The sequence below is a fragment of the Nicotiana tomentosiformis genome, chromosome 3, assembly GCF_000390325.3.
Source record: "Nicotiana tomentosiformis chromosome 3, ASM39032v3, whole genome shotgun sequence".
Taxonomy (NCBI): Eukaryota; Viridiplantae; Streptophyta; class Magnoliopsida; order Solanales; family Solanaceae; genus Nicotiana; species Nicotiana tomentosiformis.
This window is the reverse complement of record NC_090814.1, coordinates 22,688,014-22,704,999: the sequence shown is the minus strand read 5'-3', so window position 1 is coordinate 22,704,999 and position 16,986 is coordinate 22,688,014. Positions and strand designations below refer to the sequence as shown.

The following is a 16,986-nucleotide window of genomic DNA, read 5'->3' as shown; positions in this document are numbered from 1 at the left end:
GGACCGTTGTCATAGGACTAGATATTGCAACGGTCATTTATTCATATCGAACGGCTCAAAACCGTTGCACAATGCTTTTATGCAACAGTTTTCAAGGCTATAGCAACGGTTTGGGTTATAAATTGCAACTGTCATTAGGAGCTATTGCTACGGTTGTTTGTGGGCTATTGCTACTGTTTTTGCACTTTTATAACAATGTATGGAATCTATTGCAAGGGTGTAATACAGCAACAACGAATTGATAACCAATATTGCACTAAAATTTCTATTAATCATAATTCAAAATATACAATAGTACTTGACAATTCAAAGAACAAGCATACATAAGTTTGCAAAAAAATTCAAAGATAAAAAATTCCTAGGACATGTGAATGTCTAGCAACGGTCAACCGATATTAAGTATGGTCTTTATTGGTTTCGTCGTCCCCTTGTTCATTTGCTTTATCTACAAAAAAAAAAGATGGTAATATATGAATCAGCAAAATTGTCATAACAGAATATATATATATAAATTTCACATTAGCTTGCGAGATATGATGTTATTTACCTCAAAAACAGATAACAATTAAATTTATACGCGATTTTAAGGATATGTGGCTTAATTCAATACAAGTGATTCTATGACGTTAGATTAAGCAAATAAAAGATGTAATAAATGGCCAAACCAATGGTAAGAGTAAGTTCGGGCTCGGTTAATGACTTAACGGGGAACCTGCCTTTGGTTCTGAGCTTGCACTTGTGAAGAACTTTATGAACAAAAACAAGAACTTTGAATAACTTTTAGAAACAGAAAGAGCAGAAGTATATTGCCTTGATATGCGTGTTACAATGTGTCTAATTAATAATAAGCTTCCCCTTTATATAGTGGGGGTGTTTTATCCTAAGTACAATCCTAAGAAAGGTAAAAATCTTCTGTTTCGCTAATCACTCATTTTCTGCCGATACGGGCCGAGATTCACGCCGCGATATTCGGTTGGGCACGGACATCATGGCCCTTTGTTAGTCGTGTGCGGTTGTTTGATAATGTTCTCCAAAATCATGGGGCTCGAACCGGACCCGGAGGACGTGGTCCTTATGCCCCTGAGGGCAAGTATTTTGCTCTAGCCCCGATACGAGGGGCTCCTCGCTCTGACTCTCATTCCTTACGGTCACGTCCCTGCTCCATTTTACCCGTATACAGATAGTCCCCTCGTTTCTCAGAGAGTAAGCTTGCCGAAACGATGGGAAACGACAGATGATTCAGGTTCCTTCCTTTGTACGTTACGACGAGGGAGCCGAAACGTCCCATTAGTCGCGTCGTTGTGACTTCGAACACGTGTCGCTCATCGGCTGGTTGCCCCCGAATGCGTAGCGTCGGTTGTTTCCGTATAAAAGCTTCCTCCCCTTGTTCGTTTTCTACTTTTCGACTAAATTGTTACCTTCGAGCTTTCCAACCATCATCAAACCTTCTTCAAACCTTCATATCTTCATCCTTATTCTTCAATCTTCATTGTGACTTCCAGATTTTTACCTAGACTTTATTTAAATATTCAAAACCCGTTTTTCCAAAACTTTGCATTCTTTCCTCAAATTTTCAAACCTTCCCCCAGATGACAATGGCCAAAACATCGAAAATCGTTCCTCAACAAGTTGCCTCTTCATCTTCTCAACCGGCCACTGGTACTGAAGAGGTTGCCCCTAAAGTGGCCGCCCTCAAAATGGCTTCCCCAGATGTGGTTGCTAACGAACCGGCCCCCGAGCCTCCCTTGAAAGCGTTCATTCCCGGGTGCTGCTCAATTGTAGACGAATTTAAAGTTGAGAAGCCCTCGCGCAAACAGGACCGGGGTGAAGGAGTCTAGAGGTACATATGCTCCGTGACTAAAGACGTTCTTCCCATAGTTCGTAAGGACTGTAATTGGTAGGGCAAGGATGTAGTAGTCTCCGGGCCTGAGGACGTCGTTACTACCCACGTGGAGGGGTACTTAAGTGTTTACACTTACCCCTTCACACCGGGCCCGGTGGACCCGATCCTCTTCTACTACTTCGTAAACAAGACCGAGTCTCGTCGGTTCACGATCGACCACCTGCTTCGGCTATACAACCACCGAATGTTCCGAGGGGGACTGATCAAGCTTACTCGCCGGTCCAGCAAGGCCCCTTTTTCGAGTATCGACGAAGACCTAGACCGGGGCTGGCAGGGACTCTTTATCCAAGTGAAAACTGAGGATTTGCCCCCCCCCCCCGAATACATGCCAATCTCTAAGAAGTGGAATGCGTCTCATAAGTGCAATCTCTCTTTAAACCTCAAAATTATTTTTCTCCAATGCCTGTCTTCTCATTCATGTTTGTGGTTGTGCATCTGTCGCCCGGGGTCCGAATGCGGTTCCCCAACTAAAGGAATGGATCGATGGCATCTGTACTCATATGTCGTACTTTGAGCGCACATGGCGCAGATTCTCCAAAGGCCAGTGGGAGGCCTATTCTCATGGTAAGGCCTATTTCTGAATAGCCAATACCACGTTTTTAACTTTTATTACACTAACTCCTCTTTCCTTTTGTTATTGCAGGTTTGCCTAAGACCACCGAACTTAGGCCTTTGGAAGGGGACGGCGATGTGCCCCCGTCCGTTGATCCCTCCAATTCTGCCACGGGGGGGAAGAAGAAAAGGAGAAAATCCTCGGGCTCCCCGGGTTCCGAGGTGAAGAAACAAAAGAAAAAGGTAGCCCGCAAGCCCGGGGGGCTCCGGTTCCCGGGCGTCGGATTTCGAGTCTCTTCTCCGGCTTAGGGACGAGCCGGAGGATTAACCTATTTTTGTCACCCATAGGACGACTTATCCCCGGGAATCGGAGGCATCCGAGGAGGAGACTCGTGAGATCGATCCCTCTCCAACGAAAAGACTGATGTGGATACCCAAGGTGAGACTCCCCAGGATGCCGGCTCTACTCCAAACGAAGCGCCCGGTATAATTGAGATCTCGGGGACGCCCTCCTACACTGAGTCCATGCTCGAAGAGGCCCAAGCGAGAAAGGAAACGTCCAATGATGGGGTCCATGGTACAGACGATCCCCTTCACTCATTTTTCTTTGGTGTGGACTCGTCTGCTTTGAAAGACTTCTCCGGGTTGGGCGACCTGGATGTTCCGAAGGACACATCCTCGGGGGCTGACGGGCCGAGCTCGAGTTCGAGCCCAAAATTGATTAACCAGTTCCCCTCTTAGAGTGTGGACCCCGATCACAAGATATCAGTTATACTAACCGTCCCGAAGGATGCTCGGGTTTTGTATGCTCTCCTGTGGGGATAGCTAGCTATCTCTGATGCCTGGTGACTGAGGAGGACCAAGAAAAAATGAATGAGGTGAACGTGCCATGCCTTTTCAACGAGGCTCAGCAAGCGCTGAACCGAGTAAGGCATCACTACTTTCAATCGATCTGTTATCCGCATTTCATGTTTCTCATGGATTTTGCCTTTTTGCAGGCCTCGGTACTTTACCACGAGAGTTTCCTTTGGTACCGGGTTGAGGTCAATCAAGTTGAGCCCGAGATCAAGGAGCTTGCCCAAAAAAGGGATATGTACAAGCTTCTTAGTGAGGAGCAAGAGGGGGTCTCTAAGAACCTCCAGGCCGAGCTGGATGCAGCTCAGAAAGAAGCATCGGCCTTAAGGTAGGAGCACGCAGACTTGGTGGAAAAGGTAATGATTTTTGAAGTTTGAAACGAGGGTCCGATCACAGTGGCTAAAAACAATACCTCGCAAGTCCAGCAGAAGATCGACCAGATCGACCAACTCCGAAAGGAGATGGACGAGATCCAAGTAATGGCCGACGGGTGGAAAAGCAAGATGGACCTGCTGGCCTCGGAGAAGGAGACCGCCCAGTCCAAGCTGTCTTCGGTGGAAGTTCAGCTTCGGGTGGCGAAGGAGAAGGCTGATACACGGGCTCAGCAAAATGAGGATCTCCGAACACAACTGGGCTTGGCCATCGCTGAACGGGATGCCCTTGGTAAGGAGCTTGAAATAACGAGGTCCAGTTGGAGATAACCTCGGCCGATGTTGACGAGATGGTGGCCTAGTATACGGACGATGTCGAAGCAGCCGAGGCCCGCCTGAAGGCCACTGCTAAGTACGTGAGGCGGCTATCCCGAAAGGAGACCATCGAAGAAATCCATGCTCGAGGCTTCGACCTATCTACCGAGATCGAGGAGGAAAAAAGACTTGAGGTCGAAGCGAAGAAACTAGCTGAACCCCAAGGTGAAGAGGGCTCCGAGGGCTCTGAAGAATCCGAAGACCCGACGGTTTTGGTGATGAGTCGGGTTCCAGTAAAGATCAGCCGTAAATGCCTTAGGTTTTTTTAGTTTTTGTATCCTGTACATATTTTTTGTTGAGGCCGTTTTTGTTGGACCTTTGTAAAGATATTCCAGAATATATAAAAAAATTCCTTTTTTGACAATTTCAAGTCTCTACTATCTTAGCATCTTTTTATGATTACAAATATTTCTAATGTCTTTGCACAGAATCAAACGTAGTAATAAGTCATTTATTTTTCGAAGGTCCGAACAAAACCTGACCTTGATGCAATTTTGCTCGAAACCTTTGAAAACTCGGTGCGACTAGAAGTTTTCCCAAGATGCTTAAGTGTTCTTAGACAATGCCTTTGTCGAGGGTAACCTTTTAACAAGTTTAGAATTTTGTATTATGGATAAGGTGGCCTACGCGGGATCGTTTGGCCCTTAAAATAAATCCTAACCACCGAGCCTAGACTGTTCAAGCACAAAGTATTTTTCCTTCTTTAATAAAAAGCTTGCCCCGAGGGTGATGGCCCCTAGTATTCGAGATCAGTCTCGAGAGGGCTCAGATAATGTTGATGCGACCATTGACTCCGATTTAAAACTGGTTTTCAATTCTAAGTTAGCACGATTTACTGTTGCCTCGTTATAAACCTTGCCGGAAAATCCATTTCGGACAAAACCGATTCAAGGGAAAAAGAGTGCAACGCGTGCTTTCAGACCTAACAGCCACATTCTCCTTTGGTTGTTGCCTGCAAGTGTTAGTCTGTTTCATAATATTAAAAAAGGTCAATGAGATCGCATCTTACCAGTAGTACTGTTTTAAGTGCGTCACGTTCCAGTTGTTCGGTAGTTGTGTACCATTTCCTGCTTAGAGTTTGTATGAACCTTTACTGGTAATCCCGATGACTCGATATGGTCCTTCCCAATTCGGTCCCAGCTTCCCTTCGTTCGGGTTCCGGGTGTGCAGTGTTACTTTTCTTAACACCAAGTCCCCGATATTGAAGTTTCGGAGGTTGGCTATTCGGTTGTAATATCTTTCTATTCGCTGTTTCTGGGCGACCAATCAGACTAGGGTGGCCTCGCGCCTCTCATCCAATAGTTCCAGGCTAGTGCTCATGGCTTCACCGTTTGATTGTTCGATTAGATATCGGAACCTGAGGCTCGGTTCTCCCACTTCGATCGGTATTAGTGCTTCGGCACTGTAGAACAACGAAAACGGAGTGGCCTCGGTACTGGATTTTGAGGTTGTACTGTATGCCACAAGACTTCGGGCAGAATTTCCTTCCATTTCCCTTTGGCATCGGCCAACTTTTTCTTCAGGTTTTGAAGTATAGTCTTGTTTGTAGACTCTGTCTGTCCATTCCCACTAGGGTGATAGGATGTTGACAAGATCTTTTTGATCTTATAGTCCTCGAAAAATTTGCTTATCTTGCTGCCGATGAACTGCTTCCTGTTATCTCACATTATCTCGGCCAGTATTCCGAACTGGCATATTATGTGGTCCCAAATGAAGTCGACGACTTCTTTTTCCCGGACCTTCTCGAATGCTTGAGCTTCGACCCACTTAGAAGAATAGTCAGTCATAAATAGTATGAACTGAGCCCTACCGGGTGCCCACGGTAGGACACCAACAATGTCCATTCCCCTTTCATGAACGGCAAAGGTGACAAGACCGAATGTAGCAGCTCTTCGGGTTGATGGATCATTGGTGCATTCCTCAGGCAGCCGTCGCATCTCCGTACAAAGTCCTTCGCATCTTTCTCCATATCGATCCAGTAATAGCTGGCTCTGATTATCTTACGAACCAAAGATTTTGCCCCCGAATAGTTTTCGCAGGTGCCTTCGTGAACTTCCCTCAAAACATATTCGGTATCTCCCGGCCCCAAGCATACGACGAGTGGGCCATTGAACGTTCTTCTGAACAGGGTACCTTCACATAGGCTAAACCTAGCCGCCTACGTACGTAGAGCTCTCGATTCTTTAGGATCCGAGGGCAACTTCCTAGTCTTCAGGTAGTCTATATACTTGTTTCTCCAGCCCTTAAACATGTTGAGTTTATTCCGGCATGGCCTTCTTCCACTACCGATTTCATGAGTTGTACGACCGTTCCTGAGCCGAATTCATCATCATTAGCCGATGACCCCAAGTTAGCCAGAGCATCGGCTTCGCTATCTTGATCCCGGAGTACGTGTTGTAGGGTCAATTCCTTGAATAGATACAGTGTTACCTGTAATTTGTCCAAGTACCTTCGCATTCGTTCCTATTTTACTTCGAATGTCCCATTGACTTGATTTACCACAAGAAGGGTGTCGCACTTAGCTTCGACCACTTCGGTCCCCAGGCTTTTAGCCAATTCGAGACCTGCAATCATGGCCAATACTCGGCCTCATTGTTAGTCAATTTTACAGTTCTAATAGATTGCCTAATTACGTTACCCGTAGGCGGCTTCAACACGATGCTAAGTCCGGACCCCTTTGCGTTCGACGCACCGTCCGTAAAGAGGGTCCAGATTCCCGGGGAAGTCCCCGAGTTTAACAACAATTCTTTTTCGACTTCGGGTATTAAGGCCGGCATGAAGTCGGCCACGAAGTCTGCCAAAATTTGAGATTTGATGGCAGTCCGGGGTCGATATTCGATATCGTACCCGCTAATTTCTACTGCCCATTTGGCCAATCAGCCCGAGAGTTCGGGTTTATGCATTATGTTCCTTAGTGGGTAAGAAGTTACGACACATGGGAAGGCATTGAAAATATGGCTTTAACTTTCTGGAGGCGCTTAGCAAAGAGAGCACCAATTTCTCTAGGTGAGGGTACCTTGTTTCAGCCTCGCCTAGAGTCCTACTAACATAATACATAGGAAATTGCTTACCTTCCTCTTCCCGTACTAAGACTCCACTTACCGCTATCTCGGATACCGCTAAGTACAGGTACAACTGCTCATCTGCCTTCGGATTATGGAGCAAGGGTGGACCCAAAAGGTACCGTTTGAGTTCTTCCAAAGCTTGTTGTCACTCCGGGGTCCATGAAAAGTTACTATTCTTCTTCAATAATGAGAAGACCCGATGGTTCTTATCGGAGGACCTTAATATGAACCGGCCCAGGGCGGCTATGCGCCCGGTTAGCCTCTGAATGGCCTTGACATTGTCCACCGCGGTGATATCTTCTATAGCTTTGATTTTGTCAGGATTGATCTCGATCCCTCGGTTGTACACCATGAATCCAAGGAACTTCCTGGACCCGACCCCAAATGCGCATTTCTCCGGGTTCAGCTTCATATTGTATTTCTTCAGTATGTTGAAGGTTTCCTGCTAATTCTTCAAATGGTCCTCTGCTCGCAGGGACTTAACTAACATGTCGTCAATGTAAACCTCCATTGATTTTCCTATTTGTTCTTTGAATATCCGGTTTACTAAGAGTTGATAAGTGGCACCGGCATTTTTTAGTCCGAACGGCATTACATTTAACAATAGGTGCCGAATTTAGTGATGAAGAAAGTTTTTTCTTGATCGCCCGGGTCCATCCGGATTTGGTTGTACCCGGAATAGGCATCGAGAAAGCTGAGTATCTCGTGCCCGGTCGTTGCATCGATCATGCGATCGATGTTAGGAAAAGGAAAAGAATCCTTGGGGCACGCCTTGTTCAAGTCTTTGTAATCTACGCACATTCTTAATTTATTTCTCTTTTTAGGCACTACTACTACGTTAGCCAACCAATCCGGGTACTTAACTTCCCGAATGGAACCTATTCTAAGGAGTTTGGATACCTCGTCTTTGATGAATGCATGCTTGACTTTGGACTGAGGCCTCATTTTCTGTTTAACCGGGTGAAACTTCGAATCCAAGCTTAGCTTATGAGTAGTTACTTCTGGCGGGATCCCTGTCCTACCAATATGGGACCAAGCAAAACAGTCCACGTTATCTATTTGGAATTTAATGAGTTTTTTCCTGAGCTCGGGAGTTAACCCTATGCCCAGGTATATCTTCCGATCGGGCAAGTGTTCGATTAATATGACTTGCTCCAGCTCCTCGATCGTCGATTTGGTGGCATTAGAATCGCCAGGGGCAATGAACGAACTAGGAACTCCGTAATCATCATCCCCTGCTGACTCTTGCTTCTTCGGTTCGGTCGGGGCAGTGTTGGTGATTGCTATTTAGTTTCTTCCTTCCTAACTGACTCTGGGTTCTTTGATGTCGAGAGTGCGGACATCGGGATCACCTCATCGACTGCGTACATTTCTTTTGTGGACGGCTTCTCTCCGTAAACTGTCTTGATCCCTCCCGGTGTGGGGAACTTCAATGCATGGTGTAGTGTCGATGGTATTGCCCTCACGTTGTGAATCCATGGCCTTCCGAATAGAGTACTATATCTCATATCCCCTTCGATCACGTAGAACTTCGTTTCCTGAATGGTTCTGGTGGTGTTCACTGGCAGGGTTATCTCCCCTTTAGTAGTTTCACATGCCATATTAAATCTGTTTAAAACCCGTACTGCAGGCACTATTTGGTCTTGTAACCCAGCTACTCTACGAGCCTCGATCTGATGATATTCGCCGAGATACCTGGATCAATTAACACACGCTTAACTCGAGATTTATTTATGAGTACGAATATTACCAGTGCATCACTATGTGGTTGCACGATGCCTTCAGCGCCCTCATCGTTGAAAAAGATGGTCCCATTCGGCATGTAATCTCGGGTTCGTTTTTCCCTTATAATGGACACCTTAGTGCGCTTCAGCATTAGCCTCTGAGGGACGTCGACTCCACCAATGATCATGTTGATGATGTGATGAGGTTCCTCTTGCTCGGTCTATTTGTTGGAGTCCCTATTCCTGAAGTGATTTTTGGCTCGATCTCTCAGAAATTCCCATAGGTGCCCGTTATTGAATATAGTTGTCGGCATTCTTCAGTCCTGTGGCCGTGAGTGCCATGATACTTACAATTCAGGTTGGGGTCTCTTTGGGCAGGATCAGACTGCAATGGCCGATGCCACTTGGTGTCTTTGATGCCTCCGATGGCAGATACGATGCTGGCAGCATCGACGCTAAAGTTGTATTCTGATAATCTCGATGCTTCCCTGGCCCCGCGTGGCCTGTCGAAACCGTTCTTACTCATGAGTACCCTGCTATTCTGACCTCGATCGCTTCTCTTTCCATTCCTCGCAGGGTTACGTCCGGATCTGCTACCCCTTCGATCTCTACTATACGGTTAATAACGATCTATGTTTGATCTCAGTTCATGATCGACGACTCTTTTAGACCTGTCATTAGTTCTGATGGGATACACAGACCTAGAGGGGGGCCTGAGCTGAGCATCCTCGACTCTGATTTTTGATTGGTACCTGTTATGGACGTCAGCCCAAGTTACCGCTGGGTAATCTATCAAATTTTGTTTCAACTGTTGTGAAGCCAAGGAGCTTTAGGGATTGAGTCCTTGAGTGAATGCGTGAATGACCCAATCGTCCGCAACCGGAGTCAGGCCCATTCGTTCCATTTGAAACCTCGACACGAATTCCCTGAGCATTTCGTTATCTCTTTGTTTTACTTTGAAAATGTCTGATTTTCTGGTCTCGACATTGATGGCCCCGACATGAGCTTTTACGAAGGCATCTGCAAGCATAGAAAATGAATCAATGGAATTAGGGGATAAGTTGTGATACCATGTCATTACTCCTTTCGACAGGGTTTGTTTGAACCTTTTCAGCAAACCCGACTCAATTTCGTTATCTTCTAAGTCATTTCCCTTGATGCCACACGTGTAGGAGGTCACGTGTTCATTTGGATCCGTGGTTCCGTTATACTTTGGAATTTCGGGCATACGAAACTTTTTCGGGATTGGTTTCGGTATTGCGCTCGGAGGGAAAGGCTTTTGGACAAATTTCTTGGAATCCAAGCCTTTCAATATTGGGGGTGCTCTTGGGATTTGATCAACCCTGGAGTTATAGGTCTCCACCTTTTTGTCGTTGGCTTCGATCTTCTTTTCCCCTGATTCCACCAGCTTTGTCAGTTCCTCAAGCATCTTTATTATTTCGGGGTTGGTCCCGGGTTCAACTTTACCCGGCCTTTCTGTGGTTGGTTGATTTCTTCGGGTGTTTTCCCAGGATGATTCGGGCTCAACTCTACTGGGGCGCAGCTTTGGTTCTGCAACTAGGCTATCGCCGCCTGTTTAGCTTGTAACATTTTGAAGATCACCCGTAAATTGATCCCATCGCCTTCGCCGTCGTGTGTACCCAGGGCTACTGACCAGGCTCCTCCGCGAACGTTGTTCTAGGGTCGGTAGGCAAGTTTGTGCCGATGGCAACATGTGAGTTGGCATCGATTGGGTCTGCGACCGAAACTCCGTTGGGGTCAACAAGGGGCACCTCGTTGCTGGGCACTACATTGTTGTTCTCACCATGGTGGCCAGACTCAGCATCAACGTTCAAGTGAGCAGATTGAGAGTTTGACATTTTTAATTTGACCTGAAATTAATATCTCCAAGAACAAGCATAAAACAAAGTGCGTTATGGAAATTTTTATCAAATTACCACTATTATCCTTAGCCCCACGATGGGCGTCAAACTGTTTACCCTAAAAAACAGATAACAATTGAATTTATACGCGGTTTTAAGGATATGTGGTTTAATTCAATACAAGTGATTCTATGATGTTAGATTAAACAAATAAAAGACGTAATAAATAGCTAAACCAATAGTAAGAGTGAGTCCGGGATCGGTTAATGGCTTAACTGGGAACCTTCTTTCGGTTCCGAACTTGCACTTATGAAGAACTTTATGAACAAAAATAAGAACTTCGAATAACTTTTAGAAACAGAAAGAGCATAATTATATTGCATTGATATGCGTGTTACAATGTAACTAATGAATAATAAGCTTCCCCTTTTATATAGTGGGGGAGTTTTACCCTAAGTACAATCCTAAGAAGGGTAAAATTCTTCTATTTCGCTAATCACTGGTTTTCTGCCGATACGGGCCAAGCACGTCGTGATATCCGATTGGGCACGGACAACATGGCCCTTTGTTAGTCGTGTGCGGTTGTTTGGTAATGCTCTCCGAAGTCTTGGGGCTCGAACCGGACCCGGAGGACGTGGTCCTGATGCCCCGAGGGCAGGTATTTTGCTCAAGCCCCGATACGAGGAGTTCCTCGCTGTGACTACGATTCCTTACGGTCTCGTCCCTGCTCCGTTTTACCCGTATACAGATGGATAATAAGCAAGCACAACAGCACTAAGATTTTCGTACTCCAAATTTTTATTTCTGATTGTATGAGAACTACAAAGGCATATACAAGATTAGGATTCAATTTGAACTTCAACATTAGAAAAGCTTGAGCAATGTATTTTTTTCATATAGGTACTATCTATTTGTGTCCCTTCTCTCAGTCCCAACTCCCCCCTCCAGAAAATAGAAAGAAAGCAAGATCACAAGTAGCGACAGCAACATTTGGTATTTATCAAAAAAAAAATATGCCATATGATAGCGATCGAAAGTCCTTACAAAAAACCTACACTATTATGTATATTATGGGCAGATACAGAGATAAGAAGACACAAATTTATAGTAAAAAAATGATTCTTCAAATACTTCTGTAAGTAATATTTTTAATTATAAAAGCCATACGTGATTTATAATTGTACTTGTTACATACGTGGTTAATTTCTTATCACGTAGCCCATCATATTTTGGAAAAAGAGAGAGTATTAATTCAGCACCAGCCACCAGGAAAAGAAAATTAAGTAAAATTTAAGAAGATGAGTAGTAAGAGTTACCTTAGAGATGCTAAGCGCATCAAGAAGTGTAAGAATGTCATACGCCAAACAGTTCTCTCATCAACAACAGTGCTCCCATCAACAGAAAGTCATATGCCTATTGCAATTTGCAAAGAGCGGGACTAGAGTTTTCTACTTCAAAATAGCTATAGTAACATTATTTTTTATTTTCATGATGGACAAAAATAAAAGTGTAACGACCCTACCGGTCGTTTGGAGCATTTGCACTTCGCTCGGTAGTTTGGGAGCATGAGTAGCTCTGTATGATGTATTATAACTGGTGTGTATCGTCGATTTTGGTTTTTAGGTAATCCGGAGTTTGATTTGTAAGAATGGATTTCACCATTGAAGCTTTAAGTTGGAAGAGTTGACCAAGTTGATTTTTGTAAACTTGACCGCGGAACGAAGTTTTGAGGGCTCCGTTAGGTCCGGATGGTGATTCTGGATTTAGGCGTATGCCCGGATTTGCATTTGAATATATCTAGAAGGATTCGACGCTAATTGTCGAAAGTTGAAAATTTGAAGGTTTGGAAAGTTCATAAGTTTGACCGGGAGTTGACTTTGATGAAATCGGGTTCGGGTTGTGGTTCCGGGAATTGGAATAGGTTCGTTATGTCATTTGAGACTTGTGTGCAAAATTTGAGTTCATTCCGAGTTGATTTAATATGCTTCGGCGCGAGTTTTGAAAGTTGAAAGTTCAAAGTTCATTTAAGTTTGATTTGAGGTGCGATTCGTCGTTTCGATATTGTTATGTGTGATTTGAGGCCTCGAGTAGGTCCGTATTTTGTTATGGGTCTTGTTGGTATATTTGGACGGGGTCCCGAGTGGCCCGGGTGAGTTTCGGACGAGGTTCGGACCATTTTCGTTTCATGTTTCATTGCTGAAGGTATGCTGGTTCTGGTGCTTCCGCATCTGCGGAAGAATGGACGCAGATGCGAGTCTGCAGATGCGGACAATTGGTTGCAGAAGCGCAAACAGGCTAGGCTGGAGATCATCGCAGATGCGGAGGAAGAGGCGCACCTACGTGTGCGCAAAAGCGACAATTTGGAGCGCAGGTGCGAAGTTTTCGCAGAAGCGGAATTTTTCTACCGCAGGTGTGGGGTGAGATGGGTCTAGCTATTTTCGCAGAAGCAGGGGTCGTAGATGTGACAGTGTGACCGCATATGCGGAATTTCTGGGTAGAAGCTATAAAAATCGAGATTTTGGGTTCTTTTATTATATTTTGAGATTTGGGGCTCGGATTGAAGCGATTTTTTAGGCGATTTTTATCACAAGGATTGGGGTAAGTGTTTTATACTCGATTTTGATTATATTTCGTGATTCTATCTTCGTTTTTGGTATTTGGATTATGAATTGTAAAGAGAAAATTGGAGTTTAGCCTAAAGTTTCATAGAATAGGTTTTTTGTTTTGAACATCGATTTGGAGTCGGATTTGAATGAAACTAGTATGGTTGGACTCGTAAATTAATGGGTTGTCGGTTTTATAAGTTTCATCGAGTTCCGTGGCGCGGGCCCAGGTTGAACTTTTGGGTTGATTTTGGGCTTTTGATTAAAGAATCGATCTTTTCGATTGGGTTTGTTTCCTTTGGCATTAATTGATGTATTTCAGTTACTTTTGGCTAGTTTCGAGTCGTTCGGAGGTTGGTACGGGCGGGATGGCATTTTTGGAACATTGCTTGGCTTGCTCGGTATTGGATTTGGTTTGTTCGAGGTAAGTAACATTTCTAAACTTGGTGTTGAGGGTATGAAACCCCGAATTAAGTTTTATGTTATTGATGTTGAGGTGACGCGCATGCTAGGTGACGGGCGTGTGAGCGTGCACCGTGTAAATTGTGATTTAGTCGATTCCATGGAACTGTGTAGTTATTTTATCTGAACATTTTTACCATACTCTATGTGTTAGAGAACTTGAGCTGTAATTTATGCTAGAAATCATGTTTAGGCTATATGGTGGTACTATTGGGACCCACAATGATCGTTCTTTGCTGATAAGTTATTTGCTTAATTGCAGTTATGTACTCAGTCGTATTCATCATTACATATCATATCTCAGTCTCTATTATTGTATATTGTCACATCTCATATCATTGATTTGGGCTGCTTAGCAAGAGTGTTGTGAACCCAAGAGACTTGAGAGATTGATGACTGAGTGAGGCCAAGGGCCTGTTGTGAGTGATATTTATGGGATTGGGCTGCACGCCGCAGCAAGCTTTATTGATTCATGCCAGGATATGGCTTAATATAGAGCTTGGGCTGGATCGGGCCCTCCGGAGTCTGCACACCCACAGTGCATTGGGCTGGATCTGCCCTGGTTTACTTATATTTTGGTTCATTTGCATTGGGCTGAATCTGCCCTGGTTTATTTGCATCTTTGGACTAGATCTACCTTGGTTTATTTGCATGTGGGCTGGATATGCCCTGTACAGTACTGAGTGTGCTGAGTATTGAGCATGATGAGTGAGAATAGGAGACAGTGAGATGGAGTACTCTGAGAGGGTGAGTACATGAGTTCATCATTGAGATGCATTGCATTTGACCTGCGTACTTGAGATACATGCATAGAGATGCATTCCCTTCGGCTACCCGGCTTTGGTGACATTCATGATTTCAACATTATATTGACATGTAGGCATAGAGATGTATTTTTCTCATGCTATCTGAAAATGAAACATCTTATTTATTGTTGAAAAGTTTTTGGGAAAAATCACGATTTTCAAACTTATTCATATGTTATTGGTGCTTTCGGTGGAAGATTTGGGATTTATTGTTATACTTGAAAAGCATGCCTATCTTTCCGTAACTATGAACGAGCTGAGCATCTTACCTCTGAGTTATTTTCATGTACCATTTTATTATTATTGTTATGATTGTTGTTGGTTATTGGAGTTGGACTCTGACCCTTGTCCCAGCTCACCACTATTTTCAACCTAAGGTTAGGTTTGTTACCTATTGAGTACATGGGGTCGGTTGTACTCATACTACACTTCTGCACCTTGCGTGCAGATGTTGGATGCTGATGTTGCTGTGCACAGCGAGAGCTGGATCTGAAGATGCACATGTATTCCGGTCATAGCTACCTCTTGATCTTGGTAGCTTTAGAGTTTTAATCTGTTCTTGTACAGTTCAAACAGATGATGTACTTAAATTCATACCAGCTTTGTAAATTCTAAATCTTAGAAGCTCATGATTTGTACTACGGGAAGTTGTATAAAATTCAGTTATCTCATCTTTGATTCACATCATCGTTATTATATTATGTTATTTTGTTAATTGGCTTACCTAACGGATTGGGTTAGGTGCCATCACGACGGTAAGGATTTTGGGTCGTGACAAAAAGGAAGAAAGAAAAGGAAAGCAATTATCTAATGAGCGAAAATAAACCAAAAAGAATCAAAGACATCTAACAATTTTATTGTGAATTCACGAACCATGGCAAACAAAGTTTAGCATAACAGAGAGTTCAATCACATTACATTTTTTACCTTACACTTTTCGAATCAGAACTATATGAGAAGTTAAAAGAATTAAGCCAAGGACAAGTTTCTATCATGGCAACTCTACATTCTAAATTCATAAACATTTATATCATGAACTTAAAAAAAACCTAAAACTATTATATATAAAAAATTCAATCTGTAGAAACTTGCTAGCTTATACAATAAAATGTGTAGATAAACTAATAACTATAAGCCATACTTTAGTGGAACTTACCACGCTCTAAACAGGGTTTTTTACTAAAGTTATGAAGGTTTTTGAATGGTGGAAGAGAAATTATAATCGTGGCAGTCAATTTGGCTGAAACTCATGTTGATCTTCTCTTGATTTTAGTGTTCTATTGCCTTCTTTATTCTAAGGTGTGACCTTATTGTCCAGTGAGATAAAGAGTGACTAATTCTTGCAATAAAGAAGAGAAATAGAACGGGCTTACTTGCCACTAATAGGTCGGCATTTTGTCTAAACAGCTAAGGTGAAAGGCATATTTGACTGGGTCGGCATTTTGTCGAACAGTTAAGGTGCAAGGCATATTTGACTAATTATGAGCTTAATTTGAAAACCAACAAGCAATCAACTTCCATTGCAACATCAAAATTCTTTCAACATTAGGTATTAGATACTCTTTTACCCAGATAGCTAGACCCCAAAAAGTAGATATTAACCCGCGTATTCTATTCACTCATTTAGCTGAGACAAATTTGAATAAACTAAGGAATCAATTAGTTTAACTTACCTTTAAGTTGAGAAGCTGATAAAAGCAGAAAATAAAACCATTCAAGTGAAGGAACTGAAATATGACCCATAGCGAAGAAAGATGAAGAGAAGGGGTTTCTAGCAAGGGAACTGAAACGGGGTGCGAAGAAGGTCATAGGTTTGTGAGAGATGAACTGATCAATTTTGACTGTGCATGAGGTAGAAGATGTTAGATTTGGAGTCGGCGGTCGCAGACAAAGTTCTGTTGAAGGGATTTTTGGGATGATGAAGCAAAGAGGGTAAGTACTTTCGATGTATTCCAGGCTAAAGACAACTGTGGGTTTAGAAGAATATAAATTAGAAAAATATAAAAAACTATTACTTAAGACTGCGTTCCGAAAATTATAGGAGGGAAAATTAGAAGGGGAAACAAAGGCATCTATTGCAACGGCTATACATCACCGTTGCAATAGATAACTCTGTGGCAACGGTTCTTTGGCTATGCAACGGTTCAATTAGAAAAGTGTCTTGATCGAACAAAGAAACCTTACGCAATGGTTATAACCGTTGCAACAGATATCAATCGCAACGGATGTATAACCATGCTAAAAATACCGTTGATATAGGCCTAATTTTTGGTAGTGAAAGTAGTACAACGAAGTGTGTGTGTATATATAGGTATAGTTGCATCTAAGAACGCGATGCGCTAGGGCTACAGGTTCGGTTTATTTAGGGGATAGACTTGTGAAAAAGCAATAATCTAATTAGTATATAT

At 43.4% G+C, this 16,986-nt stretch overlaps 1 long non-coding RNA gene across 1 annotated transcript; it reads right to left on the bottom strand.

Moving 5' to 3' along the window:
* Window positions 1-238: 238 nt before the first annotated feature.
* On the bottom strand, window positions 239-16,561 carry LOC117274343 (uncharacterized). Its single transcript, XR_004504453.1, has 2 exons — window positions 16,252-16,561; window positions 239-445 (listed from the first exon to the last, which is right to left on the bottom strand). It is a non-coding gene; the product is annotated as an uncharacterized lncRNA (long non-coding RNA).
* Window positions 16,562-16,986: the final 425 nt, after the last annotated feature.